At 46.5% G+C, this 27,542-nt stretch overlaps 1 protein-coding gene across 10 annotated transcripts in view; it reads right to left on the bottom strand.

Annotated features, from left to right (window-relative positions):
* The window catches only part of Ac76E (adenylate cyclase type 2 Ac76E), an 884,870-nt gene that overhangs the window by 262,501 nt on the left and 594,827 nt on the right, over positions 1-27,542 (bottom strand). The window lies entirely within an intron of this gene.

Here is a 27,542-nt window from a genome sequence, read left to right as displayed (position 1 = left end):
GGCTGCCGGCGTCTTCACCGACGCTATCGGCACCCGCAGGAGACCGCATCTCGGATGGGACACATGTGCTACACAGCGTTCACATTTAATCCACTCGCCGCTTCCAGTTGTACGCCCAATCGCTCGCGTTGGTTACTTGCCCTTAAAACGAAAGGGGAGGATGAGGAAGAGGGCTACAATCTATATACTGGTGGCTAATCAGGAAAAGTTAGTGAACCCAGGCTGAAAAATAGAGCACGACCTGTGAAGACGTACCTTAACTGTTAGCGGGCATTAGGGAACCTTTAAGAGGTTGGGTTTTAAAAGCACGGTCTGAGCGAAGCATCACGCTCGTTCGTTCTTCCATCACAGCTCCAACAACCTCTTTTAGCAGTGGTTTAGTTCCTACATTTTTCCGATTCGCGTAGAGGGCATTTCCTCGCGGCAATATTTCTAGTCTCGACTTCAAGAATGGTTTCATATATACCTATTTTATTTATACATTTCTTTACGTCTTACAGTTGCTTTCTTCCACTAAACCGTGATAAGCAGCCCAGCTTAGTCGGAGCTTTTTTTTTTACTCTTTGTATCGTAATTTGCAGAGACAGTTATTTTTTTCTGCACAGAGGTTGGGACTCTTGAATATAAATCCGTATCTATAACCGCAGTTGCCACCCCGCAGAACGGTTGCGAAATGAAAACAGAAATAACGAAAAAAAAAGCAATTCAAAAGCTTGCTTTCCTTATTCTCTCGAGAATATACTACGTGCTTCTTTATACGCACGGTACAGATGCGTGCTCATATATTCTCATTCGCAATCGCGCAAAGCGCCACAATGCCGAACGCCAGACTCTTTGTCTGCGTGCGCTAGAGCAGCTGACGCTGGGGACAAAGAGCGGAAAACGCTCGGCTTCTGCTGCTGGTGCCCTGCTGTTCGAAATGTTGCTCTCGGGCGAATCCCTTCAAAAAGAACTCCGAGAGGACTGTGGGCTTTATGTTTCTACAACAATGAAAGCGGGAGTACGAGTTTTCATGCACAAAAACTGCCGTTCTTTAGATATGCAAGGCGGGGTGGGAGCAGAATGCTTCCCGATAATGCCAGGCCCCCCTAATGGGTCCTATTGCTAAACATCTCCAGAAGCAAACAATAACTCGTTATGATGGGTCTTTGAACTCCAAGAAAACGACCGGTAGCTGGGAAGACACAAGATTTCGTTGAATGTTACCGCTGCATTTTGGTTATTTCTACAGCGACCTGGTTTCATTCATATTCTGCACAAGTTTCATGCTTTGCACCCAGCAAGCCAACTAAAGTCTGCGCTCATTTTAAACGTGATCGCGACTAGAAAAATACTCGAACAGGGATGCGGTGTCAGTTCTCACGTGACTATAATGAACTTTGCGTAACAATACACGACTCTATTAAACATCTTTAAATTCTTGAAGGCGAAAAAGCATTTATTAACGGTGCTCGAACTCTTTTTCAAATGCGCTTTGATCAAATATACTTCAAATGTGCCCGGATGAAGAACCCTTGAACAATATTAAATTGGGTGTACAGTACACCGACAAAAAATGTTCAACTAAGAACCTTCAAGCGCTATACATAAATTACTGAACATACATGAAGTATACGACTGTTTCACGCTCTTTTTTCACGAGTGTGGTGCCACTCATTCGATGGTAGTAAAGTGATACATAATCGCAGGGAAACAGCGCAACGGGTCTCTGGATCAACCTTTCTATGAAGCCTATAGTTACGAACCGGAGTAGCATGATACTACAGGGAACGGAGAACAAAGCCGTTTGAGTCAGAAAAGAGAAAAATCAGTCGAGGATAAGAACAGCGCCAGAAGCTCGTCACAGGCATAGATAGTAACGAGAAAAAAGAATGAATCCACTGCATACGTAATTCCAAAGCCTCAAGCAACTTCGCTTCACCTTGCTAGGCTAACTTTAATTGACTGCCAGGAACTGCAACCTTATAATTGTTTTTTAACATGAGTGGCGAAGGCTTCACACGTCTCGATGGCTCAGCGGTTGTCGATCTTTGTTGCTGAGCGCATAGTCGCAGGTTCTGTTCAGGGAACCGTAGCCGCCAATCGACGGGGCGAAATGCGAAACACTGCTGTCTACTTACGGTATCTTCGACTGGTCGCCTCCATCCTCCGAATCTGCTTCTGGTAGATCCAGCGTTTTTCAAACTCGGAGGCAGAGGAGAAGCGCCCAAGCCGAACGTGTGACTCGCTCTCGGAAAAGGAAATGGCAGAGGCGAAACCATGTGACTACAGAAAGCTTCCAATTTCGCCCAACCAAAGCTCCCGCCCTGCCGGGAAAAACGGCGGACACGCCGGTGGTTACGAAGGTTAGTTGCGACGCCAGAATTGAATGGCCTAGGTTACCGTGAACCGTCGCCAACAGCGGCGGGCCGTATTTTGATGACGTGGCGGGAAACATTTCAATCTCGACGAATGCGGCAACGATAGGACTCGGAGCACAAGAGAGCGCTCGACGCGGGAACGCAAGGCGCGCGCTCTCTTCGGCCAGTCGAAGACAGCGCTGATCAAGGTAGAGGTCTAAAGGCCCTCGAAAGTACCGGTCGAAGATGCCATTAGATTTACACACAAGGCAAAGAACCGTAGATGAGCAAAACATATTCAGAGCCATCAATTACGGTGCCTAGCATAACCCAGGTGAAGCCTGCGATTTCTAAATCTTGTATAAAAATTTAAAACACATGTCATTGCGCGCCACTTATAAGGGTCCTCACGGTGACCTGGGGTTTTCTTTTTCGCTTGCATTCTACCTGCCACAATAGTTCAGTGACGATGGCGTTCTTTTGAGCTGTCTGATGTTGCGGATTCGATTCGCAGCCACGCGGGCAGCATTCCGATGAGGGCGGAATGCAATATCGTTCATATACTTAGATTTGAATGCGCGTAAAGAAGTCCCGGGTAGCGAACCCCCCCCCCCCCTCCCCCCTATGGGCGTGCCACAAAGCCCGTGTGGTGCTTTGGGGCCGTTAACCTTATGATTTTATTGTGGCTCTTACAAAATTTAAACGTCACACCCTGCATGTTTTGTGCAGGAACACTTGAAGAAGTGCCGTAGGTAGATATTTTTCAACAAATCACAGCTGCCTGCGCGCCTGAATGCCGCACGTCAGGCGCATGCGTGGTGGGGTACGCCCCGTGCAGTTTTGATATCCAACAACCGAGGCGCTGGTGGGAACACGAGCTGTCTGTATCGATTTAAACGGAGACAAAAGAAATAACGTGCAAAATTACCGTAGCTGAATCTTACTCAACTTAAGCAACTAACACTCTATCTACAAGTACATTTCCCGCTCAACAATTCCGTATTCCAATAGACTTAATTATAGTGTAACAAACACACACACACAAAAAAAACAGGAGAGATCGATGGGCATGAAAGTTTATGCATTTTCTTAAAGGTCCAGAAAACTAGCCATTTGTATATATTATAGTACACTTAATTAAATATTCTGCAACCCATACGTATTTTTTGTAGCTTCTCGCGACTCTTGGATGGATTAAATTTTTTTTTCTTGAAACTTCTTGCACATTTTCGTATTTTTGCAGAACTCATTTGCCAAAATATCTTTCTTGAATCATGATATGGTGAGCATATTTTCTAAAGACTGAAATTTCTTGCAACCTTTTATAACATCAATTTCAATAGCTTAAGGCACGTTATTTCTTGTCTGTTATACAGTATAGCGCTCAAGGGCGTACATTTCCCTCGCGTAGATACGCAGATACGGGAAACCGTGATTATGATGAAAACATTATTTACCTTTGGGAAAGGGGGTATAGGGTAGGAGCCCTTAGTACAACTCTCCCATGATGGCTTCAGCGATGGCCTTAGAAGTGGGTGGCCTACCGTGCCACAGCAGTCCCACTGCGAAGAGTTATCTCTTACAGCCCCATTTTGAAGATGGGTATGGGTGGGCAGGAATAGAAAGTGGGGGCGGAACACTCCATTGTGGCGTAAAACGTCGTCGGCGAGGCTCCACACTCCGGGCAGGTGTCCGTGCATTGTGTGGGCTAGAGGAGCTGGAGAAAATATAGGTTAGGAAAGGTGTTCGTCTGGAGTTGTTGAAGGTGTGCGGCCTCTGATCTTGAAAGATCGTGGGGGTGACGAGAATAACCTGCGGTTTGTGGTATAGTGTTGTGTAATGTGTCGGTATGTCATTGATATAGGGTTTCCCCGTCTGGTGTGGTCGCCTCATTGCACGGGTCTGCTCGGAGCGTAAATTCGCGAGCAGCCGCGTGGGCACGTTTATTGCCCGGCAATGGGGCATGAACAGGCGTCGAGACTAGGTGGATGTCGTGGGTCGAGTGTCTTTGTGTGGAAGAGAAGTCTGTGTTGAGAAACTGTTTTGTGATGTAGGGCTATGCCTGTGCCGTTCAGGTAAGCCCCGCATGCCTGCTGCGAGTCGGTGACGACATTGAACGTGCGGGGTGGCAGCGCACATACGTGCTCAATTGCCAAGGATATGACAAGCATCTCCCCTTCCGTCAATTTGGGGGAGGGGATAGAGGCTTCGCTCACGAGTCGGCGGAAATCATCGCCGCGAAGGGATGGGGCTGCGTCGGTGAATACATTGTGTTCTGCGGTTGAGCGGCCAACAGACGTGTGAGGAGCCTGACTAGTGTGCGACGGCGGCCTGCCGACCCAAACATGTGCATGGATATGGGAAGAACATTCAGAATGTTTGAAATGCGTGTGAGGATGCTATGCTGTGCAGTCCCTTGTAGGGGGGTTGGGAAGGTGCATCCTATCCTGCCTGGCAGGTAGCTACTGGTGGGAGTCAACAGCAGCCGCTCCTGTTGGCTGATCCACTGTGCCTCGTGAAGCTCGACGCGGGTGTCGTGTGCGCCGAGTGATAGGAGGCGTTGTGTTGCGGTGCAGTGAGGTAACCCTAGCGCGATCTCGATAACCTTGCCTCAAAGGGAAGATTGTATGTCAACCGGCTGATTATGCAAGCGTCAGTGAGTCGCAGCATATCCAGCTCACAGTTTTCCGACCCGTCGAAGCATGGCGATTATCTGCTCCACCTGTCGTGTAAGAAGAGCTATTGTGTGGTTCGCGCGTGCGTCCGCCGATATATGGATATATGGCCTTCGGTGGCAACAGTGATGGATGGAAGAGGGTTCCAACCTCTAGGACGCTCGTGTCAGGCGTACGTCATCACATCGACTGCGTGTTGCAGTCGGACCTGGATATATTCGTCAGAGTCTTAGACTGTCCAGAGCGTGACATCATCTCCGTAGTTTAGCGAGGGTGACATTGAAAAGAGTTGGTGAGAGGACAGATCCCCACGCGATTCCACGTCCCATAAGGTGAATTGTGTGGGAGCGATGCGGACCTACTCCTATGGTTGCTGTGCGGTCGCGTAGAAAGGCCCGAACGTCATTGTAAACTCGCATTCCGCAGTGAGAACCGGCAAGGTTGCTCAGGATAAGGCCGCTTGCGATGCCATCGAAAGCTGACTTGAGGTCTAGTGTTAGTATCACCGCAGTCCGCGCACGCTGGGGTGGGTGCAAGATGTCCACCTTGAGCTGAAAGAGTTTGCCTTCGAGGTAGGCCTGAAGGCGTTGTCTGAAGACATGTTCCCTAATATGCCAATACATGAGGTGAGGGAAATGGGTCGAAGGAATGTCAATTGATATTTATTTGCCGGGCTTAGGGATGCGCGAGATATCTGCGTGGTGCTATGCCTGAGGAAGTGTGTCCGCTCTCCAGTGACCGTTATAAATGGTTACTAACGTGTCAAGGTCCGTATCGCTGAGATTTCTGAGGGTGGAGTATTGTTTGCGGTGGGCACCCGGGGCCGAGTTCTTGCGGATGCCGTGTACGGCGGCGCAGACCTCCTGGACGGTGATGTCCGCGTACAATGGAGACGGGGGTATCTAGATTATGTGGATAGTCTGTGTAACGTGGATGACGGCCTGAAGAGATGAATCGGGGCTCGAGATCCCGAAAGAAGTGCTCGATGTCATCCCGATATTAGTGTATGAGGGTGTGTAGCCGCCTGTTGGTGTGTGTTTTGAAAGCCCTGGAATCTACAAGCGACCGCAAAATGGCCCACGTCTTCGGCGTGCCAAGGGTGCCCGAGAGACGGTCACAAAACCCTCTCAGGTTGTTGCTAGTGGGTGTCTGCACGTATTCGTCTGCCTCTTTCGTTACGTGGACAATAGGGAGTTGTGGGAGTCGATTGAGTTGCTGTCTCCTCGATAGTTTGGTAAGACCTCAGCGGCTTCTCAGAGATGAAGAAGGTGCGGGCCAACGTCCGGCGCCTCCGTGGACGTGTTGAGTGTTTTGGTAACCATGTTGACATCGTGTGCGAGGTTCGTAAGCCACGTGTCATAGTCCGAAACTGGGGAGGGTTGCGCGCGGCTCTGTCGGGAACTGATGCCAGTCCTTGAGGCGAATTTCCCGCTCTCGCCTGCGGGTTTCCTAAGTGGGAGAGGGACGTCGATGATGTAATGGTTGCTACCGAGGTGTTCGTTGATTGTTTGGCACTGGCTGTGTGACCCGACCCCTTTGACCATATTCAGGTGAGGGTAAGTCTCTCGCTTGATAGTGTTACCAACTCGGGTTGGCTGTGCGGTATCTGTAAGGAGGGTGCACTGGAGGTTGCATATTAAGTCCCACAGCTTGTTCCCCGTGTGGGTGGCCCTCGGTTAACCCCAGGTGACATAGGGACTATTGAAATGAGCTGTTGTGAACCTACTTTGCTGAATTCCGTGAAAAACTACGGGAAAGTGTGGTAGCGGTAGCGCGGCGAACTGTACAGGATAATGATAAAAGACGAGCTCCCTTGGTCTACTTGGGAAAGTACTTCTACTATGTAATGAGGAATCTTTGTGTTGATCAAGTGCGTCCGGGCAGTGAGGTGCTTGGACACGAGCGCCTCAATTGTGTTGGTATCACCGCTATGCGCGTCATAATCGGTGAGAGTGGGTGGGCAATGTGTTCCTTGGAGAAGAATTATGTCGGGGGCGTTTTACGACGTGACAATGAACTGGTGCAGGGAGCCCCGGTTACGCCGTAGCCCCCTGCAGTTCCTTTGCCATATTGCAAGTTCATCTGAGTTACGCGTTGCGAACATCGTTTTTGGCTGAAATGGTACATGTGTAAGGATGGGTTCATCTGCTGGAAGTCGCTGGGGAAGGTGCGTGGAAATGTGATTCTTTCAACTGTTGGAATATCTGCTGCATCTGTTGATGTAGCTCTGTCAAGATGCCTACGACTGTTTGTTCGATCAGTGAAGTGCGGATGGCGGTGACGCCTTCCGTAATCATGGTTTGCATTTTTTACCGGCGCTGTTCACGTGCCGCGGCAATGGCTGGTTGTATCTCGCGGCGCATGTTTGCGCGGAGGGTGTCTGACATTTGAGTGTGATCAATGAGCTGTGGTGTGGCACTAGTTGTTTTGTGTGAGTGTGGCGGGGGGGGGGGTTAGGATGGGTAAAGGTAGGAGCTGTAGGGGCCCCGCTACCCAACTTAACTCCCGAGGCCCGGCGAGTCCTTGCTTGGTTATTTGAGGTTTGCCATGTCCGGTCTGTGCCTTGGGGGCTGGACCTGTCTTTGTGTTAGCAGAGCTGGCAGCTTCGTGCTGGTAGGCTGCGCCGGTGTTCAGGAGCCGGTGCGGGGCCGAATCCGATGGTGTGCTGGCGGTCCCGTGATTGGAATCGGGACCGCGAGCGCTTTTACGGGGTGGGCGGTGGGGCCAACTGATGATGTGGTATTCTCAGTTGGTTCGCTTTGCTGAATTGCGCGACGCATCCAGTCCTTTTTCGGCAGAGGCCTGAGTGGGACGGGCAGTTGACGTCCGTAGTTGTATGGTCTCCCCCACGGTATTGACACTGTGGCTTGCAAACGTGTTCCGGTGTCCGGTTGCCAGTGCCGCAGGTCTCAGAGTCGGGTTTCCGGTGTCGGACATACGTCGGTTCGATGGCCCAGGTGTAGGCAGATCATACACATCTGCTGTCTAGGCCGGTGAATGTAGCAGTGGTATTCCGCTCCATTGTATAGGACGTAGTGCGGGACCCGTAATACAGCTAAAGTAATCAGGGCTGTATTCGTCCTTCTCATCATTCGCACCTGGAGGATTCAAGCAGCTCCGTAGAGGTGGTGACCTTATCCGGCCCGGTTAGGATCCCCTTGCAGGAGTTATCGGGCGCGGTGATATACGCAGAGACAGGGAAATCCTTCGCTCCCAGGCGAACGTGAACGATGTTCTGGATGGAGAGGGCAATTTGTTCATTGGGTGTACTAACCACCCCGAAAGTTTCGTCCGAACGGAGGCCCGTCTTGGTCGGGGACAGTCCGCCAGCCAGGATTATAGCCCTTGTGAGGGAAGCCGCGGTCATTTGTCTAGCCGGACACCGGATTGGGGTCGGAGGATTACCTTATGGTCGTCTATGGGAAGCGGTGGCGACCGTAAATGGGTAGGTCCCCATGACGTCTGGCGTAGGATCGGTGGTGTGCGAGGACTGGCCGAGAAGAAAATTCCTTGTTCGGGAAGAGCCCTGTGAGCGCTGTCGATACCGCACTGCAACCCAGGAGCTGTCTCCTAGATGAGACGGATTAGCCGGGGTGGCCTCCATGTCTTTACTTGCCTGCGAACGTCATGTCATGCTGCGTGAGTGCGGTGCAGCTAGTGAGGCGTCGATGCTCACTACCGCTGTCGTCCCGAAAGAGGAGAGCAGAGCACAAAAAAACAACGTGCGTGTGCACTGAATTGGAAGGAGGCAGTTACTTCGCAGCCGCGACCAGAAATTTCAACTGGCATAGGGCGTCGCAGTGATAAGCGGTCCCATCGAGATGGCAGAATGAAGGACACTATGATAACCCACGGTGCATTCATTGGCGGTGCTTTTGCAAGATCCCGCCCATTTCGAAATACCATGGGGGACCCAAAATGAACGATAATTGTTTTTTTCTAATTCTGATATCTTTTTGAACATTCTCAAAGATTAATCACCTTAAAAATACCCTCCATAAAACGCTATGTACTTGTCCCGCCACATTATCCGATGTTAAAAACAGATCAGAGACACGTTGCAAATAGTCCTCAATGCTTCCGTTATTTACTTCTCTACCTACTACACATACTGAAAAAAAAAAACTCTCCTCTAAGGTATCATTTCCATTTAGAGATTGCAAGGGGCAAGATACGTGCAGTATGGGGAGAGTAAGGTCGCGTTGTCATTTCGTTTTTGTCACAATGTGCGGTACGCTCAGTGCTGTGTGTGTAGGAGCCCACTGCCGTGGTGCACAAGCCACTTGGCTAAAACCCACAGATCAGGGCGTTTAGTCCGTACTGCATCACGCAACTCCACGGGCACTTCAACGTAAAAATGCCGGTTGGCGGTCTGATTTTGCGATACAAATGTAAAATCAATAAGCTGCTTGATGTCAACAGATTTACCATGAAGAACACAATTTGATGAACAAATGTTGTTCTTTGGCGTCAGCCATCGCGAAACCAACGCAGACGGCTACAAAGGAGAAAAAAAAATGCAGTGAGCAGACGAAAGTTCCCACAATGACTCCGCTTGGCCAAATGATGGAGACAATAGTGCGTTGTTTACCTGCATCAAGTGGCACTCGTCGGTACTAACTCCCATTCCGCCACAGTAAAAAGTTGTCATTACTTCTTGGTCCCTCCACGTGCAAGAACCTACACTGTGCCCAGCTATGCACTCTGAGAAGAAGGACGACCAGCGAAGCTGTTATGTGTTCTTCTAAAATGACGAAATCTTATATACACACACACATATATATATATATATATATATATATATATATATATATGCATGCAATTAAAGCAACAAGACAAAGACACCACCGGCGCTCATGTTCCCGGTTCTGTTCGCGTACGCGCTCGTCACGGGCACGCTGTGGCTTGTCACCGGGTAGGGGATAGCCACGAAGGGCCTTAGCGGCGTTTCACCACCTGCACTGACATTTCCGGTTCTGTTCACACCACCGTTCTTGACGGGCTCTCTATGGGTCTTCGTCGGTCAGCGCACACGACGGATCAGGCTCATCGACGGACGCACGATCGGCCTTAGCGGCTTCCCTACGCCGGCGCGCCCATTCACGCGGTAGCTCCCATCATCGTTCTAGAAGGACACCTTGCTCCTCCTCCGTGCGCACGATACGCGTCCGCCCGATGGAACCGCTCAACAACTGCCCATAAAGTCGCTAGGCGACACTGACATCACTATATATATATATAGACGAACACACATTGGACGATACATACGTGTACGTTTATTACGGCTTTTACAAGCACACGGTTGCTATAGCGGCGCGCCACTTAGCGGCGGTGAACGAGTGCCGCACCGAGAACAATGGGTCATCGATCATTCCATTTGACACTTGCGACGAGCGCATTAGGATGTACAATGGGACATGCATCATAGGTTTTGACACTTATGCTAATAAACCTACAAGACCAGACTCTTTTGCACTAGCTCTGGAGATGAACATTTTTCTTTGTCAAAACGACGGTGCACACGCAGGGACGCAGAAAATTTGCCAGGGCAGCCATATACAGCTTCGCTGTAAATGTTTGCTATCTACACGGATAAGCCATGTGAATAAACAAGATACGTGTAAACAACCTAGTATTTACTCGTCGTTTCTTCTGTATTGATTTCACGGCAGGCGTGTGTGTACTTCTGTGTTTGTCTGTTTGTTGTTACAGATTGAACTGCCTGTGAAAACATGACGCAGTTACATGCAAAAGCTTTATGTTTACAGCTTTTTTTTTTCTCATCGCGTCGAAAGAAAATCCTACGAAATTTTAATGATGCCCGCATGGTATCCGATCTTACACACCTAAGCAGCGCTGCTCTGAAGCGTGTCGTCTAGCCCTGACTTGGCCTAGCAGTCCCGTAAATATGTCATGTCGCCATTGCAGCGAATCGGGATTACGTGCCACGCCAAGGCTTCAGCTTGTCTTATTTTCCGACAACTCATCGCTATTGCAAAATGTTGCCTGGAGCAGAAGTTTAAAGATTCAAAGTCGGCCATGGCTGCGACTACTGTAAAAAAAAGTTTAGTCATTGGATATCAAATTCCATCATTTATGAATATTTTAAACGTGGAAAGGGAAGTACGCAAAAGAGAATATGCGACATGAAATACAATGTTATGAAACTACACTCTCTTCACCGGCGTATATTTTATTATTTTTCATATCATTTTAAATTTATTTATTTATTTATTTAATCAGCACCTACAGGCTCAAAAAGGTCATTACAGTAGTGGCGGGGGGGGGGGGGGAGGGAGAAGCTTTTACATGCAGTTAAAACGGTTAGGTTAGGTTAGGTTTTTGTCTACACAACGTGTGAAGAAAAAGAAAAAAACAGAAGAGAACATCAAATGTATAACAAAGGCTACAGCAGCTTAAAAACACCTTAAGTTATACATAGGCAATGCAACAAAAGGTCAAAGAAACGGGAAAGTTTAATCACTTCAACAGGGCAAAAAATGCATGATTTGACACGACGTTCACGACATCGCCAGGCAACCTATTCCATTCGTGTGTAGTTTTTGGGAAAAATAATTTCTTAAGCAGTTCTGTCTTGCACGAAACTCCTCGTACCTTCAGCTCATGGCCCACGCATTGTGACCGATAATGATGCGGGAATATATACTTGGCCCTTTGTATAACAATTGTGCCGTAGTACATCTATCCCAGTACCCTCAGCGCCATTAAGGCATTACAGACGAGGAGGAGGGGGGGAGTTTACACACTACATAATTTTGTAACAATGACATATGTACAGGTATCAATTGCAATAAAGAAGTATTCCATATCACAACAAGCAACAAGCGTTGAACACTGAAATTAATATACTTAGTACCAGAAAAATCAACCATGGAAGAAGTAGTACCAAGAACTTTTGTATATTAAACATAACTTCATATCAAGGAGTAGGAGGCAGTGTTAGATTTAGCGGTAGCAAGATCATAAATTAGGCGTTTCCATTCTGAACTTGTGCACGGAAAAATGTATTTCTGAACGTCTCAGTTCTGCCTTTGTGTTCTCTAATCCTGTTAGTATGATCGATTCGTCGTGAGATGTAGTGCGGTTGAAGTGTGTACATGTCCTTGTCTATACCTGTTCTGGAACAAGATATGCTACGAAACATTTTTAATCCTAAATTTGTTTTCTCCGTATTTCCAGCGTTTCCCACCCAAGCCCTCTTTTGCAAAAGACACGTTAAATTGCCATCTGTAATTGCTGAGGACAAACCTTACCGCTAAATTCTGTACCCTTTCTGTACCCTTCTGTACCCTTCTGTACCCTTTTTGATGTCCTTCTTTAAACCACTGGTCCCATGCTGTACAAGCATACTCGAGGATGGACCGGACATTCATTTGATACAAAAGTGGTTTTGTTTGTATCGGGAGTTTTTTGCATTTCTCCGCGGGAAGCCCAATACTTTACAGGCTTTAGCTGCTACATAACCGATATGGCAGTCCCATGATAAAGTTTCTGTTCAGAACACAACCAGGTATTTACATTCTCTCACTGATGAAATGTGGTTGTCATTTATGCTATAATGAAATCTTGAATTATCTGCTTACGTGTAAATGACATCCTTACAGTCTTCTCGAAATTTATGTTCATTTTACAAATGTCGCACCACTCAAACAATTTGTCTGTCATCCTGTCATGAAACACAATCACTTGGATTACGTATTATTCTGTATAACACGCAGTCGTTTGTGAATAATCGCACAGAAGACAACAGACCATCACTGATATGTTTACAAAAATTAAAGACAACAAAGGGCCCAAAACAGAACCTTACACAACTCCTGACGTCACTCCAAGTTCGTGAGAGGATATGTTGCTAATAAGTGCCCTATCACTTCGCGCACTTAGGTATTGTCTAATCCGAGCGATAACTGATGCGTTTATATTATGCCATTCTAGTTTTTCGATTACTCGGGAGTGGGGAACAGGTCAAAAGCTTTTCTGAAATCTGTGAAAATCGCGTCAGCTACGAATCCTTTATGTAGTACTCTCAATTATTCATGTACTAGTTCTGTTAGTTGTTTGACACAAGAGCGATCGCTACGAAAATATTGCTGTTGGGAATAAGTAACATTCAGGAGTGCCATGATGTTAGTGAACAGAACATGTTAAAATAATTTACACACCGCAGTAGAGAGCGAAATTGGTCTGTAGTTCTTAACGCTGTTACGAAGACCTTGCTCGCGCAAAGGAACTACGTTTGCCATTTCCCAGTCGTTAGGAAATACACCTTCGTTGAGTGATTCTTGAAATACGACACACAAATACATAGAAACTAAGCGGGCGTACAAAGAAAGTAGTTTCGATGACAAGTCGTCTGGCCCCGCTGCCTTTGCCCCATCTAGGTCCTTTAGGAGTATTTAACTTCCATGCTGGGCAAATTTAATGTCACCCATTCGAACTGGGTATAATTTATCATAGCGGGAGGCTGTACCATATTTGACATCACTGCGTACAAAAACTGAACCGAAAAAAGAGAGCAGTTGGCGCCGATACGCATTGAAGTAACGAAAATGATGCGCATATGCTCAGCACTGCGTTAGTTGTCGTGTCTCTTTTAAAATATTCAGTGCCTTGGCGTGGCCAATCGATTCCAGGTAAGTTAAGGTCTCATCCCAAGAACAGACAATCGCCTTCCACTTTTTCAAGAGTATTAAAAAATGCTTGCGTGTTTCTATCGAGCTACCAGGAGGGCGATAAAAGGAGCATATTGTGATCACTTTCCCATGCTTCAGCCTAACTTGTGCCCATATATTTTGGTCGCACTTCACATCAACCTCGCGAAAGCTAATATTTTTATCGACTAATATGAAGACATTTCCACCGTGGCTATTGAGGTCCCTTCGGTAACAGGCGTAGCCTTTAGGGAACACTTCGACACTTAGGGTCAGCATGGGCCCTATAACGTAAAACTATTCCAATATGTTTCTATTCCAATCTCCTGACGTCAAATTTGCGTAATCACCGACGCAAGCACCGGGCGGTGACCCACAGGGTTGTCTGTACAGACCAATCAAACACTCTCCTCGTTCATAGGAGGTCACTTTTGTTTGCTTGAAAAACGAATAACATTGCCTGAACTGAGCGGCTTGTCGTATCTAATTGGCTGACAAGAGGCGAGGAGAACGCTCAAGTGGAGACGGATCCGCTGGGGCAGAGCCAGTGCACTGAAAATCGATAACCGGATGAAGAGGGTGGTGCCGGCGTCTGCGATTGGTCGGCTTTCCCTTACTTAGCTTGTGGTGGCTGGTCGAAAATCGCGGCGGTATGCAACGGAAGCTTAAGAATGACGCTAAAACTGCCCTCAGCAAAGAAGAGTTGGCAGAATGAGGTGGTAAACGTGCCGAAACTGCTCGAAAACGTTACAGGGCCACGCAAGAAGATTTATTATACGCAAATACACCCATGCTATCCGGCAGGTCCGAGTAGCCAGCGTCTCAGCAATCGGCGGCAGCAATCTTTTATTCCTTTCGGAATGGGGCAGCCTGCGGCTATTCCGAAGAAAATTCAGTTTTGTTCGGCATATTAATGCATCTTTATCGCGTACACGTCACTCTGACGCGGTGAGTTTGTGCGGTTTTGTGACGTCGCGTGACAGGCAGGTGAAGTGGGTGCAGCCAGAAAACATTTTACCAATAGCCGAGGGCTAATGGTGAAAAGGGGTCGAATTAGAAATGAGTGTTTTTCTTTTTTCTGTAAAATCATGCATAATCAGTACGTACACATTATATCAGACGGGGAGCTGTCGTGGTTTTCGTGACGTCACGTGACAGACAGGTGAAGTGGGGGTGGTCGAAAAAAGATTTTCACCAATCGAGGAGGGCTGATAGCAGAATTGGAATAGAAAAGTTTGGAATAGTTTTACGTAATAGCGCCCCATATCTCTATTAAGCCAAGCTGTGCCAAGCACCACACAGGGTCTAGTCGCATGCAGTAGGCTAGAAAATTAATCTGTTTTGCTTTTGATGTTTCTGCAATTCAAAATCAAAATCGAAAGGGGCTCATTAGATAATATACGTCTGTCATGGGTGACGTATCACTTGCCCTAGTGATTCATCGTAGATATATTTCGCGTTGTTGAGATAAAGTTTGTCATATTTTAGACGTACCTTCTCGCCCTCTTTTCGATTTGCCTGCGCGAATAACTCGTTTCTTTCCTTTCACATGTTATCCGAAAAATTCACCGATAAGCCCACCGCTGTTCCTTTAAATTTTCTTACATTGTTCAGCATAGCTTTAACTTGACAATTATGGGCCCCTTCCTTTTCCAGCGACGAACTTGTCCAATCTATGGGCTCATTCTTCCAAGGTATCTTAAGCGTCGTACTTCCAAGGTATCCCGAAATTCTTCCCTTAGCGCTTGTAGTGCTGACATTATCTTCGTATCGACTTTCCACGTACTGAACACCTACATTCTGTACCGTCTGTAGTTTATCAACGTCACGTACCGTCGGAGCGTCCCACACTTCACATGCGTACTCGTGGGCGGACGTTACACACGTTTTGTGTCGTAGCTCTCGCGTAGACTTGGTGAATGCTCTGTAGTTCCTACGAAGAGAACCTAGCAACGTGCATTTCTTTCGCATAACCCGTAATATCAATACGTATAGGTTCGTTAACTAATACTAATAGTCTATTAACATCCCAACGTCTATGAGAACTCAGTACACCTGGGTTTATAGCTAATAATAGCTTCCGCTTGTTGAACTTGACGTGCGTTACTCGCGTGATATCGTGTATAAGTCTAGTACAAGCCCGCCATTATGTAACCGTCGAAGGAACGGCAAATAATAGCATAACGAATGGGACTTCACCAGGCCAAAAAGGTACTCTTATAAAAGGACCAAGGGTTGTAATTTTTGTGCGACTCAGTATTAAGCAACCCACAGCGGTGGCTTCTGTTGCTCAGCGCAAGGTCGTGGCTTCGACTCCCGGCCGCGGCGGTCGCATCGGGCGAAATGCAAAACCGCGCCTATAGATACAAAGGGGGTCGGAAACACTTTTTGAACATAGTAAGAATACGTTGCCGATCTGTCGTAGAGGCTGCTGTGAACATGTGAGCCAAATAATACTGCAGTGCATGCTGCAGGGAAATTACAATCTCGTGTTAAAAACAGCGAAACATTGTTTGCTCTCGCTTCCGCAAGCCTCCATGAACCGTTATCGAAAGCAACTGGCCCACCAAAGCGACTGGCCGATTTCGAGCATGCGAGTGCATTGTAGGTAAGGTACAATTGCTAAAATTTGAGCTAAATAAATGAAAAAAATATATGTATGCGATCTGAAAACGACAGAAAGATAATTTCATCTTTGCACTGCGTGTAGCTGCGTCAGCCGCGCCTGTCCTCCAAGATGGCAGCATCATCCTGCGTAGTGTAATCTACAACGGTTGCCACAGGGTGCCGCGACGAGCCCTTTCACCGCCGCATCACTCAACTTTCGGCGGTCGCTTTGCCCTCTTTACTTTTCCTATGTGTAGCGTACAGCGTGCTAGCGGAGACGAAAAGAGCGAGAAAGCCGTGTATCGGTGCAAGGACTTCACTTACAGCTGAAGGATTCGAAAACGTTTTGCGCCATGAGATTCGTGCGATGAGGTTTTTTATAGTGAGGTCATTCTACGATTAGTTAGAAAAGTGCTTCAGGGCCCTTCAGACTTCACGAATCAATCAGCGAACGAAAGAACAAACTAACGGCAGTTCAGCTTACTTGTCACTTGTAGAGAGAAAAATAGTAAGGTCTATAGCGTACCTTCTGCTAAACAGCCAAATGTGTGTGCATATGTGACCTTTATGGAATGCACTATTCAGTATTACTTTTCACCTCACGTGTTCATGGCTCTGCAAGCTTGCTTATTCCCCGTACGCGCAAGCTTCACAGGCAAAGCACGCTTTACAGACAACTACTGTTTGAAATTTGGAAGCCATGAAACTCAGTGAAATTATTCCCTTCTTTTAATGGAGCCATCAAGTAATTCAATGTAATACGTTAGTTTTGATATCTGTGACAATATAAGAGGAGGGTAAAGTCAAAGGAAGGACAAGGAACCTCTGGTTGGTGCCACCGCAAGACATATGCGGTGGTTCACCGATGAGATACAACGGTGGTTCTTGCTCGCGTTAGCGTATCCTTTATCGTCAGCCTGCTTTATGTCCACATCAGACCGATGGTCTCTACTAGCTATATCCAGTTAACATTCCCCAGTCGACTCTATCCAACGCTTGCAAATTTTCTTATCGCACCACACAACCTAATCATCATGACAGCCATTTTGTTTCTCTAATAGAGTGCCAGTTAGCTCTCCTGCGTATTACATGACCTGCCCATGTCCGCTTCCTTCCCCAATTTCCACTAGAATATCACATACGCCTGCATGTTGCCTAATCGACGCCGCAGTCTTCGTATCATTCAACGTTGCGCCTACAATTTGTACCATCACTTGTTGCAAAATTTTTCTTTGAGCGACGCTAAATAATTACCCTAATATATATTAATTAAAGTAATAACCATACGTTGGTCCAGTGTCCGCCTTGCATGCGGGAGGCATTAGGATCGAATCCCAGTGCCATCGCGAACCCATGGGTTTTTATAATGGGTAGAAATGATCCTCGGCCTGGCGCTTGGTTGTTTGTAAGGATTCGAAAGGGCCCTGTAGAGATTTGACAGCGGATTACGTATAAGCCCTGTGGGTAGGACACCCGGTCTGGCTACGGGAGATGCAGGATATCCACACTACAGGACGCTCAGCTGTTTATAAGGGTAGGAGCAGCCCCACGGTCATGCGTCCGGCTTTCCAAAGGTGCGTTACTTGGGGGATGTTCATATCGACCACTATGCGTGCTGTACAAGAACCCAAGTATAATAAAACACCACACAAATCTCTTTAGCTTAATATCGAGTGGCATGAGTAAACTAGCATGCGTCATATTAACTTGCACCACTCAAGAACCAAGGCACATTTGGTGCATGTACAATATCGTAACTCCACGAAATATGGAACACTAGAAATTAGCGACTGTCGTTTATTAGGTCCTGATGGATCTGACTTGTTCAATGCAACGAATTCCATCCGAATGTACTCAGCATTTCTTCCATGAGAGTATATGACTTACATTTTTTTTATTATGGAGATTGGAACTGTACACGAACTCGAACTTCCGCTTAAACCTCCCCTGTTAATAAGCACTGCCGACGACTTCACATGAACGTAACAGTCATCGCGCATTAAAGCAGTGCTTCGAGAAGTGTTCATGAATGCAAAAATAATTCTCTTCTATAGATATTGTTTAGTCTTTTCTATAAGGTATCGCCACCAATATTTTGCGTCTATTACTACTTGATGCAGTTATTTAACGTTTATTTTCTTTTGTAGCCTCAGCTTACATCAGAGTAAAAAATGTGGTGCTTTCTATATCTACTGGTTATCCAATAAGCAGACGTGAATATCAAGTATGCGAAAAGAACGAGCATCTCCCCCCCCCCGCACGCACGCACGCACGCACGCACGCACGCACGCACGCACGCACGCACGCACGCACGCACGCACGCACGGAAAATTTTTATCTTGCCTACTCTCAATCACCGCACCTCAACCAGCCATTAGGCGCGATTGGCCAATTCGATATTGTTACCGTTCATATAACGTATTCACAAAGAAGTGAAATTTATCATTGGTAGCTACAAGTGGCAGCAGGAGTTGTACAAAGCCTAGAATTGCAGACATGTAACTTTTTTCTGCCGAAGACCTAAGTTGTTTGTGAGGCAGTATATAGAGAACCTAAAATGAGGCATTGAGCCTCTTATATGCTTGTACTTTCAGCCATGTATGTGCTCGCTACAAATCGTCAAGAGGTCTCTTAGGCAGTGCAGGTGTTGAGCGTGAAGCAGTATAAGTGAATATGAGACAGACCCAGCCACTAACAGGGAAAAAAAACGAAGGAACAAACAGCAAATTCAATTCTGCACTCGTATTGTCAAGGAAATCTCACAGAAATTAATATGCTTACGCGCTGTCCTATTGTAATTGCGCAGCCAGGGAGCGTGACCCATGAGGTAGCCCTTAGCAGCCCGATTTCTAAAAGAAATTGAGAGAATGATTTTTTATCATTAGCTAAGTATTAACAATCAATAACAAATAATTTTAGGAATTGTTCTTAATTTATTCGCTGCAAAACCTGTGTAACTCTTATGATACGGATAATACGTGATCTGATTTCCGACCTTAGCTACCAAATCTCTGCTTTATGTTAATTTTTTGCGTTGTAGCGGTGCCCATAGGAAGAACGCATAAAAGCATACGAGCCTCGCTGCGTTTACGCTAATTTTCTTGCAGGGTTGTTCCGCAATTACGCACAAAACCTCCGTCAAACATTCTCCGCCAGTGAGGTAATAAAGTTACCTCTCCATCGAATTATGCCCTCGTATTTGCATTCGAAGCGTCGATAGTTGTGGATAATTGTTACTTTGACTGCTTCTTCCACTAGGAGTTTGGAACGTGCAGATGGATTCAAAATGCTATATATATATATATATATTCGGAGAGAAAGTTTAGTGGGTCTGGTGCGTATTCAGGAGAAATAGTGGTCACAGCTATGCAAAACTTTATTTGCTAACGTTTCAGCTGTAGCACGGCCTTCGTCAGAGTATGACGAAGGCCGGATATTGCATCGATTGAGCTTTAGAATGTGATGAAAAATATTTTGAATGAGGTGCGACGTTCAAGATAAAAACAAAAAACAAAACAGAAGTGGGTGCAATAAAATGTGACTGCCTTCAAGTTCGCCATGCAAACAACTGCCCTATCAGGCACAAATAAAAAAAGGTAATTAATAACTTTTGTTAATTTGTCTTCTGAAGCTCATGTTGTTAGCGGCTCTGTCCGCTTCAGTTAATAATTCGTCTACAAGTTCGCTGCCCTTATAGCCTTTCTATAAAAAATCTGCGTTCTCCAAAAAACACCCTGCATTTATACATGGTGTTTATACGAACATTTGAAGTAACCTTTAAATATTGCTGTTTTCAAATAAATGGACAGTTCCTTCGGAGACATGCCATCAGTGATGGCGAACAGAGGGTGACGGGTAATACGTGGTAATTAGTCGCTAATTAGCAAAAAATTAATATTTATCTTTTATAGTTTCAGTTTTAGCGGGCTCATCGTAACTGGGGAAATTGAAGCGAGCTCTCCGTAGAAGCCTTATCAACTTTAGGACCTGGTAAAATGGGATTACGAGAGGAACTGTGGCACGACTAATTTCGGCTATCAGAGCGCGCAAAAGCGAAACTGGAAGGCTGCAGCGAGAGCAACGCCGCGCCCTTCGATGCGACGTTTTGCTTACGTCAGCCCCAGTGGCGTAGCTAGGTCGTCTGGCACCCGGGGCCCATAGGTATTCTGTCATCCCCCCCCCCCCCGGGCTGTAGTCGAGGAAGGCGAGGATATCAACAAGTTCCAGGTGTCTTCAGACGTATATGACACCCCCCCCCCTCCCCACTGGCCCCTTGCACCCGGGGCCCACGGCCCCCCGGCCCCCCCCTGTTGCTACGCCACTGGTCACCCCGCAATGGGCAGCCAACGCGCTGCGCCTTAGTGCTCCTCGCTGTCGCAACGCGCTTTTAACACAATGCATTATTAACGAAGGCTTTTAAATATAATTGAACAAAACGACTGACTGCAGAAAATTTTCACTTCTTCTCCCCGAGTGGTGTATAGGCACCCAAAAAGCACCAGAGATTACATCATACACTGAAAAAGACAAATAACTCCCGTCGGCGGATGTCATCCTTGCAGGAAAAGCAGATGCAAGGTACGGAAAAACATGCAGGACACTTCGGCTGCAGAGAGCACGCAGTCCAAGTTAAAGCACCTATTTAAAGGGGAACTCGACCTTGATTCATCGAATGTCGACCAATTTTAATATGCGGAGCATGTAAGAAGCAATACGTAGAGAAGACGGACTGCACCTTTAGAATTCGGTTCGACAATTATCGCACACGTGTGCAGTTACTTCACCGTATTCACGTTCCTAAACATACTACGTCAAAAGTTCACAGCTTTGACAATATCGAAGTTATATTACTGGAAAGCATTTTCTGCAGTACCAGAGAGCACGAACAACGCGAATCTTATTTCACTTACAAATTTAACGCAATAAAAAAATTGAATAATTGAACACCCCGGCGCCCTCTAGGCGTTAAGAGCCTTAGAAGCCGAATACACGGCTATCTGAATATTTCCCGGCCCCTTACTTTCCTTGTCGATAAAAATCTTGTTCTATGGGTACGTCTTGTGCTACGACCAACAACCCTACCTTCCAACTTTTCATTTTTAATTGGTATGTTCATACACGCCATGCTAAGGGCTCCGCCTGTTATCCGCGCTCCGCACAGCGTGCCCGGCCAGATGCACGGGCAGATGCTTCCGGTGATCCTATTATACAGTGACATATACTGCTTACCTAGTTTCATTAATGTTAATGTTTTTAGTTCGAACACCTTTTTTAACATTTAATTTCTTTATCTTCTTTACTTTCACTTTCTAGCTTTATTTATTTCCTAAATACAGGTCAGTTGGGGCAACCCTTTATTGCAGTCTGCTCGCACGCGTGCTCTGAACAACGATTTCACCAACATCGGCGCCCCACTCCTTCTCAGCCTTTTCACCTAGCCACGGGAATGACGCCGATTTGGCTGGAAACGAACGAACAAGCAGCGCACCGCGGCTTCATCTGGATAGGGCTTAGGGTCGTCAAACCTTCATCACAGGCGCCGCAGCGGGACGCTGTCCACGCCAGCAGACAACAAACGGCAACGCGTGCATTGCTCACGTTTACCCGCCTTGCTATGGCGGCTGTGGTGTTGGGCTTCTGAGTACGATCCTGGCCACGGTGGCCGCATTTCGATCAGGGCCAAATGTGAGAAAGCCCACGTACTGATAAGGGGCATGTTAAAGAACCGTAGGTCGTCCGAATTATTCCAAAGTCCCCCACTACGGCTTGCCTAATAATCATATCGTGGTTTTGGCACGTAAAACCATATAATGTCCTGTTGTTCACATTTTTACCTGCAACCGCATATTGTGCTGCGTCTGCCCGCTTAGCCGAACCTAGAATTGCGCACTCGTTAAAGTAAGCCCTTCCTACAGAATCTCTCCAATGGCTATTGGTATATATCCTTGCCTTTACTCTCTTTCTTTTCACCCAGTTCTTTTTACCTGTAGAAAGAGCACGTCGGTCGAAGTGTTGGCCGGGCTTGTTCCACTAGTTCCTTTTTATTTCGATGGCAGTTTTATAAGCAATCAGACGACTATCCGGCGTCCCCATCGGCGTCGCCGTGATGTTCTGCATAAAGCCCAAGTTCGACAGAATCTTATCAGAGCCTGTACGCCGTGTGGTTTGGGTGCTAGGCAACGCGGGTGAAGGTGAGCGGAGAAGCCTGGTGGCTTGATGCGCGCCCAATGTTAGAGGCCACCTGATAAAGCGCGTACTAGGCGGGAGTAGGTGAGCGCGCGCTACCATAATAAAGTGTGCACTTGGGGGAGAGGGAGGCAGGTGAGCGTGCTTTTGCTCCTCAAGCCCTGCCGTGCGCTGCCTTCGTTTTATCTTGGAGATACGCCTCAGCGGGTGCAAAAATTTGGCGAGCCAGATGGCTGGCGCCTGTATGTGCCGAAGGCGTAGACATGACCACCAAGGCGTAGAATCGGAAATATTTTTTGTATTTTTTTGGCCTCGTAGTGCATAATCTGTCTGTACCCGTCATTTTTAGATGAGTCCTCACGATTTTTGTGACGTGGCGTGACGCAACGTGACGTCACAGAGAGACGCAGTGGGCATCGTGGCGAACATTTTTTACAAATCGCGGAGAACTAATGACGGAAATGGGATTGCAACAGATTCGAATATATTTACGTTATAGCAACCCAAAATTGCAAATGTATTTGCCCCGGTGACTGCGGTGGCCGCGTATACCCAACACCTGTCCCTATTCTTGCATACAACGCATTCTGCAAGTCGCAACAATCTGGTAACGGAACCGTGCTGACTCAAAAAATAGGGTTATTCTGGAGAACTGACGATTTTTTGTTTACCCATACCGGCGGTCGTATAGGACTTAACAATTTCGTTCCGATGTATTCGCTATGATTATCATTATGATTATTATCATCATTATTAGTGTATTATTATTAGCACTGTTGGATTATTGTCATTGCGCTTACTTCGCTCCCCACGTAATCGCACTGACCTGTTTTTTTTGAAACTCCTTCACGGTATCCTCACCTGCCCCGTACGCCTCAGCTGTATCATGTTTCGTATTCCGCGCAATATCCTCAGAGAACATAAGCCTTTCTATGTTCCTGCCTGTTATCACCAACACTCAACCTTCCACAGAATGCACAGTCCTTATAAGGCTTATTTTCAGGATCTCGATATTTTTCATAATTCGCTGTCGTTGTTCTTTTCCGAGCTTTGCCTTGTTGTGTCAAAGTTCGACCACTGTTCAACTGCCCTTCTCCTCCTTTTTCTTTCATATTTACCTTGCGCATCGTTGTATGTACACCTTTCTTTCCAAACTTATTCTTTCTTTTTCATTGTTTTAACGCAATAGCGTTAAAGGCCCCGTGTCGCAGAAAATCCGGCATCGGTGAAGGCGTCGGCGCTGGCGGCCATGTTCATATGAGAAAAATGATCCCGAACCCCACATTCCTATCCACGCAGGCTCTCTGCATGGTGCATAGACGTTACTGGACTAATTGAATTTCTCAAAAGTAAAATGCGTCAGTAAATTAGTAAAGTGAGACTTACACACAACCTACAGACATGATAGCATCAGATTGTAATTTGAATACAAGAAAACACAATTCTGTTACGCGGAAACACAAACACAAACCCCATTTCCAGCCGCCGTTTGAGGTCTCTCTTAGTAGGAGCTGCACGGCCCGCTCGGTTCCTTACAACACCATCCAGATGGCGCGAGCCTCCACCGCAGCGATGGCGTCCGCCGTGGGGAGGGTGGGGGGCAAACAAAAGAAAAGAATCAGAAAGCCCGCCTTCGTGCCTAGCCTTCGCCGACAGCGTTTCCAGGGAAACATTACGCTTACATAAGCTGCAGTTGCCGGGAAGTGTGAGGAGCAGTCAGTTGTCTTCGAATGCTATTGCGTTCCACTCTTAATCTTCAAGCTTAAACGTCCTCTATTTTTTTTTCCTTATAGTTCCCTGCAGTCCTTTTTTTAAATGTATGCGTGCGCCAGCACTCACACTTTAGAGCTTTTCCTGGGCGCTGTAAATAAATGATTGATTGAGTGAGTGATGATCGGGTCTTCTCAGCGACTGTGCAGGCTGCCCACTTATCACTTTCTTCGTCCGAGCACCGACAAGACAGGGCACTCAACGTCGGTCATTTCAGTACCCATCAAGTTTTGTAATCCTTCTGCCCAGTCGACTAGGCGCACACACCTGCTAAATAATGTGCCCTATAGATCCTTCGTGGACCTTTACAATTTTTACAACAAAGCTGTATACTTCTATCCCCAATAAATTTGTCGTGTCCATGGAGAAAAACTGAACCAATCACAGCGGGAGGCACACGCAGTGTGCTCCGCTGGGTTGCTCACAAAACCGTCCGTACGTCCGTCCGTCCATCCGTCCGTCCGTCCGTCCGTCCATCCGTCCATCCGTCCATCCGTCCATCCATCCATCCATCCATCCATCCATCCATCCATCCATCCATCCATCCATCCATCCATCCATCCATCCATCCATCCATCCATCCATCCATCCATCCATCCATCGCCTGCGCCGGCCGTCGAAGTACCAGAAAGATCATCTTCGCGCATAGCGTTCGCCGCAAGCATTTCCCGGTAAAAATTACGGTTGCATAAACTGCAGTTGCCGGGAAGCAGCAACTGTAGCTTACAAAGTAGGGAGTGACGTAACTATACTTTCATATGTAGAAGAGGAACCCTTTTGTAACCAATTTCGTTTGTGTTCTGATAGCGCTATGGAAAAGCACCGCATAGTTACGACTACCGAAGAGCAGCGTGAATACGACGAGCTGCGATGGGAACAACAACCTGAATTTACACAACGGCGTCCTGCTCAGACTCGACAGGACCCAGTTGAAGCCTAGGTCACATTGATCGATCGGACCACGTGATTAGCATAGCTTCACTAACCAACCGCCTTCACAGCGGGGACCGGAGCCAATTTTTTTCCCTTTAACCAATGAATTATGGAACTAATTAGATTATTCTTTGCATAACTTACCATTTGATAGTTTTGGGAATCTTTTACCTAACCATGTTACAAGTTTATTCAATCTATACGCACTTTGTTGTATCCTGACTACAATTGTATTCCCTATTTTTAGCTACTGCTGCTATATCCTGCATAAGAAGAGCAGCATTTCTAAACACAAAATAATAATAATAATAATAATAATAATAATAATAATAATAATAATAATAATAATAATAATAATAATAATAATAATAATAATAATAATAATAATAATAAGATTAATAATAATAATAATAATATAATAATAATAATAATAATAATATTTTAAACTGAGATCAGGTTTCGTTTGAGGCAGATTCGAAATATCTCAGTTCACCGTTTTGTTGGGGCCAGAATTACACTTTAGGTAAGGTTTTGGTTCAGCCTGGAGTGCACTTTGGCAACCTGAGTACTATATGAGCTTGCCGAAGTGGGCCGTGGATCCACTTCGCTAATTCGTGAATCTGTCATTAGGAATTACAGCTTTACAGCTTACGATTTTCTAATCTGGATGAGGCAGAAACTAATAAACAACAGTTGCAAAATAGAGTATTAAGCCAATGTTGGATAGCTACATGGAAGTCTGATGTCAACGAGGAGAACATATGGAAAGGGTGTCAACTTAGTTTTCAGAGTCGGTGTATTTCACACATGCTCACGTATACCCACGCCCACCTGCAGAATAGTTATGTACAATAACTTCCGAGCATGCCGAGCATGTATACTACCAGTAGCGAACGTGTAAACATTTCATCAGGACGGCTGGGACAAAACAGGGATTACTCGCTGTGTCCGACACACCTCTTCACTTCAAACAAGTATGCTGCCAAATAAATTATGCGAAACTGGTAATTTTGTTCAATTTGCTCAAGATAATCTATGTTTTATACTTATTTCCGACAGCACAGCACACACACTCACTGTGCTGAAGGACACGTTCAGCCAATGATAAAGCCAGGTGATAAAGTAATGGAAGTGGCTAGCCACCCGGTGCCTGTCACTACCGTCAGCTTGCGTCTCCGCAGTCACCTCGCTCGACAATGTTTCCACGACATCAACTGTTTTCGCCGTTTGCCATCGTTGATCCCACAATTGACCACAATTAACCCCCTCTGCAATCGCCTCGAACAGAAGATCATCGCGTCACGAAACCACTCCTCATATGCGCGTCCAGTCGACGTCGCCATCTCCACAACAGCGTGCACAGCGCCTACGCAGTGACTCTTTCGACTCGCGCATCTACTATCATCGGCAAAGAGCGGAAGACCAAGGTTCGAGGTTCTACGGCACCAAAAGTTTCCTATATTCATTCTCTTCGTTTAAAATATACGCTACCTATCACAAACAGATACTCGAAACCTTACAGCTCGTTATTTTATTTTGCCTAATTGAATTCTCCTGTGGAATACATCTCGCCCATGTCTGTGCTTTTCTGGACTTCTCACTGCACTTATGGGGTCTACCGCCCCCTACATCACGTTGATGGATGTACAACCATTCCGAGGCCCCTCCCGGTTCCGATTCACCAGAGGACGTCGCTTCGAGGAAGCGAGGAAATACAACAAGCGATAGCGAGGACACAGAGCTGTACTCTGCATCAGGTGACGAGTCCTCGGAAGACAGCTTTCGACCTGCCCTGTACCGCAAGGCCAAAGAAAAAAATTATCAACGCATCTTCGGCGTCAAGTTGGGCCATCTTAAAAACTGCGCCTCAACGATGGCCTCACTCCATCCTGTTTGTGCTACAGAACGCTACTCACAACCTACGCGTTCTCAACAGGCAAGCACTCTCCATGTATCCATGTATCCAGAAAAAACACCGTGCCGAACGAAATCAAGGATGTCAAGACAAACACTAGGAGAAAAATCCTGGCAATCGATGTGATTAGGCCAAGTGCGCTGAACACACTACAACATGTAACGCAGCTGGGTAACATCAAGGTCCGATCCATCGTGCCAGCGAATGGTGTCACAATAACAGGAGTCATCTATGAGATTGAGAATGAAATACCTAACGCCGACCTCCCAGTTAAAAAAAAAGAAAAAAAAACCCAGCAAGTAAACACAACATCATTGTGCACGTTGGTCGCCTCGGTAACACACTTTGTGTGAGGATAACGTTCTAAAGTGACTGCCTTCCATCCTACGTGAAGGTTGGCCACTTTCGCCACCACGTTCGACCATTTATTACAAGACCAATACAA

Source organism: Dermacentor albipictus, chromosome 1 (assembly GCF_038994185.2).
Source record: "Dermacentor albipictus isolate Rhodes 1998 colony chromosome 1, USDA_Dalb.pri_finalv2, whole genome shotgun sequence".
NCBI lineage: Eukaryota > Metazoa > Arthropoda > Arachnida > Ixodida > Ixodidae > Dermacentor > Dermacentor albipictus.
Note: the sequence above shows the minus strand (reverse complement) of the source record. Positions and strands in the feature narration are given on the sequence as shown.